We start from the raw sequence: 4589 nt of genomic DNA, 5'->3' as shown, positions 1-4589 counted from the left end.
GTTACAGATGTCACCAGGTAGCAGTTTTATCTGAATTAGATCTTAAATAATTATTAAATCCAAAGCGAATTGATGTGCAACACAACTGTCAAGCACAAGAAAATAGATCCCCAGTTCAGTCTTTTCTTCATCTTATGCGGCAGTAATCTGATTATCTTTGGGTTTGGGACTGTTGATCGGGAAAAAAGCAATTTGAAAACATTGTAATGGGCAATTTTTGACTAGTTTCTGATATTATATAGACCAATGATTTATTGATTAATGTTAAGCACCTTAATGGATAATGAAAATAAACATTAGTTGCCTAATCTGAATGAAGCTACTTAATGAAGAGGTCTTTTACACTTTGTATTCACAACCAACTGTAAACCAGCATGTTATGAACGTCTTAACCAGTCTCACAGACTCACTTTAAAGACTAAAGCTTATCCTAATCTAATATGAAGATTAAACTGTGTGGCGCCCGTATGGTGACATGTTGCCCGCTTCCCCTTCTGAGCTTCAAGTAGTCTCGCAGTTGTACATTAAAGTTTGGGTCAGACTAAAACTGATATCCCATATTCCCTTGCAGTTTGCTTTCATTTTAATCCAAGATGGCTGGATGCAACAGTTGAGAATTTGTTAAGAATTTGCAGTTTCCTGCTCATCCCATCTGTTAAATGTAGAATGTAACCGTGTCTGTGCAACATATAACTGTGTCTGAGCAGGAAATGTTTCCTACAGGAACTGGAAATTCACATCCACTTTTACCTGTCACTTTTTATTCATTATCACCTACTGGATAATTACTGGAACTATTCAATCAAGCAATGTACCACAGGTTTATTTAATTAAGAGTGGTTGCATGTATAGTAAAATGTGGCTTCAGCTGCTGTACATCCATCAGTTGGAGCTGGAGAAGGATTCACACTGTGAGTCTTTAACAACTGAGGGATTAGTGTGAAGTATGGAAATAAGGAGTAGTGTTGATGGGTGATTGAGTGGGAGTTTTCTCAAATATGACATAACATTTTTAGTAAATTAAAGAAGGACTATGCCTCGTTTCTGCAGCGTTAATGGTCCAGGAGAAAATCCTAAATCATTATTGCAAAGTTAATATGGTTGAAGGGAAACGTCTGTCTGCTGTCTGACTTCACTTTCCTCTCATTCCCGGGCTTTCCCCTCTAATTTTCCTGCACAACCACAAGCGCTGCTCGCTCTGTCATGACTGCGAGTAACACTGGCATCTCATTTAAAGGCAGCAGCCCAGCTCTGCATCCATTAGTTACAGTAGAGGGAGGGAAGAAGGGCTGTGGAGGGAGGGAGAATGACGGCTATTTAAGGGTTGGAGTTTAAGCAATGGGAGTCTGACCTAAACACTCCTCACACTTTAAAAGACATTTACTCCCACTCACTCTCTCTCTCTCTCCCTCTCCCTCCCTCTCTCTCTTTTTGACTCGCTCTCTCTCTCTCTGTCAGTGAAGGAGCTGAACCTCAGCCTGAGCTGTGAACGGTGGGGAAAGATAAGGAGCTGGCTGAGGGAGGACTGACAGAGCTGCCACCTTGCTGGAGAGGCTGCAAGACAGAGCAGTGACACAATAGAGCAAAGCATCGTTTTCTTGGCTTCAATGAAGGTGTGAAGACTCGGAGGAGCGGCTCATCTTACCTGCACAGGCTTCTGCACTGGTACAGGTAAGAAGATATATTTACCTTATTAGAAATATCCTTTTCTTGACTTTTCATTCATTTGTTCCTGCTCTTTGAGTTGAATTCCATTAAAAATACAATTAAATGGTGTTTAAAATAGAGACATATACAGTCGTAGTTGCACACATCATTAGTTTTTTTTTTTTTTTAAATGTCTGTCTAGCGCAGGTTACCACAACACCAGCAGGCATCGATTATAGTTTATTGGAAGTACATTCTTGGTTTATACTGCAACTTCTTCCTTAGTCAGACACACATAGCAGCCAATGCAGGATCAGAGGTGATGACTGACTGCTGTGGGAGTGAACATGTGGAAGAGTTATCCACAGCTTTGATCGTCTTTAGTAGAAGGGCCTGCAGCCAGCACTTTTCATGCCAAAAAGATTCTCTTAAAATTTTGTGAGGTTGTAGATCAATACTCTAAAAATAAAAACTGTCCATCTGTGTGTGTGTGTTTGTGCATGGGGCAAAGAAATGTGTGTTTGTGTGAGTATACCTCTTGTCTGGTGGAGGTTCTGCAGCTTGATGATTCATCACATTACCTTGGGCAATGCAATTCAGTTTTCATTGTGTCATTTTTCCATCATGGAGATTAAATTATGGGAAAAGTGGGTGGCAGGATTTGCCAAGAAGAGTGTGCAAGGAGAAAAAATACTTCATCCATTCATCCCATTAGCTCTGCTTAATTGAAATCTAAGTCTGGCTTAATGTGGTTTTAAGTTCTGCTCAGAAAGGAATATTTCAGCTGAAGGAGATTATAATCGTTCAGCTCCTCTGATGTACTGTCAAGATTACTCCAAGCTTTTTGTTTTATCCCACAGCGCGCAGTTCTTCAACTTGTATCTAAATGCACGTCATGTCCTATCCACAGCTATTCAGGCCGGGATGTTTTACAGCTTCCCTCTGCTATGTGCTGGGTGTCCTGGGATGTGTCTGTGCAGTGCGAAAGGTGTCTCTGTGAACAAACTTCTGTCAGAGGGACAGCTGGTTTAGTAGCTGGAACTCCCCCCAGGGCTTGTCCTACACCTTTTCCCTCTGTGTGACCTCTGCACAAAGAGCCAGAGGTTGATCATAACTCAGCATCACACACCTCTGCCTTTTTATTTAAAATGTTTTAGACTTTTTCAGTGTCCCAATTTCCAGGGGTCAGTTGAGAAACAGAGGTGTGGCATGGTGACACCCATCTCTCTTTAGTTAGTTATATAGTTAACAGAATATTATATATGATTATATAACTACAGGTTCTGTGCAGATGCCAGCCCTAGCTGTGTCAGTGTGCTTTTAGTATTGTAAATCTGGCAGTATATCTAGAATCAGGTGTGTTTGTTATGACAGGGACTGTGCACAGATAGCTAAAAATAATACTACTTACAGAAACAGCCAATTCAGATCTGCTCTTATTAACCACAGGAGGGATATCTTCTGTAAGCATTAAATGCTGATAAAGAATAAAGAAACTAAAGCTGCAAAATGTCCAATACTTTGGTTTGTCTTTCGGTTTCTAGTTTAGTTTTCTTTAATTGTAATTCTCCCAGATATGCTACAATATGCCAACAAAGGCAGGGAAGAAAGCTGCAGCTGAAAGTTAGTATACATAGATGTAAACAATAGCTGATTTAAAATACTTAAAATTCAGCTTTGCAAATGTTTGACAAAGAAGGAAATTCCCTTGACACGTGTGTTAAACCTCAAGGATACGCACAGTGTCTTTTGGTGAGTAACACTGAATGTAAACATGTTTGTTTACACTAAAACTCTTTTAATTGATCGTATTGTCAATAAAACGTGAAAGAATACAGAAAGTGGCAATGTGACATATTCCGATTGCTCCAGAGATCTCCAAAGATATTCAGTTTACTAACAAATATGACTAAAAAGGCAGCAAATCGTCACACCTGATAATCTGTAGCCAGCAAATGTTTGCTAAAAAGAAAAGTCTCTTATTACAAATGTTAAAGCTTTTCTTTTTCTCCTTGATTGAGGAAAGACCTCATGGATGCAAACTGAAATTGAAATGTGCATCCCGTTCAGGCTCAGCTGGGGACACATAAAGCTCAAGTTTATTATTCTTGAAGGACTACTTCAGGATATCTGTGCCCAGTGAGGAAATTTGTAATCTGTTAATGAGGTGTTTGCAATTTCTGTTATTGTATCGGCTACAGTAACTAGTCCAATTAACTTTCTTGAGAGGATTTCCAGCTGTTCTTCCAGATGCTGTGAGAATCCAACTTTGCCATGCATGGCAAATAAAAGTGCTAAAATATCACAGACAAACAAATAAGCAGATGCACTGGATTAATATTCACTGCTGACCAGAGTCCAGACATGCTGCTTGTATTGTTCTCATGGATGCGAGTGGTTTAAATCAGCGTGTGGAACGAAGACAACGCTGTCTGTCAGAAGCCTGAAAAAGAGTCCTTCAGATGGAGCTGGTCAGAGAGGAATTAAACTTTAAATAATGCATGCAGTGGCACTTTCAGTTTTACTGAAGGGTGGGGTAATTGAGCCACAGGACAAGTTCCTCAGTGCATTTTTTTTTTTTTAAACGTTTTTTTTCTTTGACTCGGCAAAACAGATGTCGTCAGTCCGGGGCCAACATTCCCAGTTTCTCTTTTCCACGCGGGAAAGTTCCTTTCTCGCTGCCAGCATGGGGGAAGAATACTAAAGCTACAGCAATTCTGGATTATAGCTTAGTGAACAGGTTATATTTATTTCAATTTTCTCTCCAAATTGTCTTCCCATGTCCTGTAGTCAAATGAGATGTCCTTGGTCAACCCCTGGTCTGCTGTGAATGATGTATTCTTTTTACTGTAAGCACTATTAGACTCATAAAAAATAAAAAACTTACAATAACCTGGTTGCATAAGTGTGCACACCCTTAAACTAATACTTTGTTGAAGCAC

At 39.8% G+C, this 4589-nt stretch overlaps 1 protein-coding gene across 6 annotated transcripts in view; it reads left to right on the top strand.

Moving 5' to 3' along the window:
• The first annotated feature begins 1292 nt into the window (after window positions 1–1292).
• The window catches only part of zmp:0000000846 (tenascin), a 32341-nt gene continuing 29044 nt past the window's right edge, over window positions 1293–4589 (top strand). For 2 of the 6 annotated variants that reach the window (XM_035667597.1, XM_035667598.1), the window contains exon 1: window positions 1296–1671. The gene's annotated coding sequence lies outside the window, so the exon portion shown is untranslated. Of the gene's footprint in view, window positions 1672–4589 lie in introns of all 6 variants that reach the window. The other 4 variants (XM_035667595.1, XM_035667596.1, XM_035667599.1 and 1 more) reach the window with 4 other exon arrangements.

The sequence above is a fragment of the Morone saxatilis genome, unplaced genomic scaffold (genome assembly GCF_004916995.1).
Source record: "Morone saxatilis isolate NCDOM2014 unplaced genomic scaffold, NCSU_SB_2.0 Contig21, whole genome shotgun sequence".
In the NCBI taxonomy this organism is placed as follows: Eukaryota; Metazoa; Chordata; class Actinopteri; family Moronidae; genus Morone; species Morone saxatilis.
This window is presented reverse-complemented; position numbering and strand designations above follow the sequence as displayed.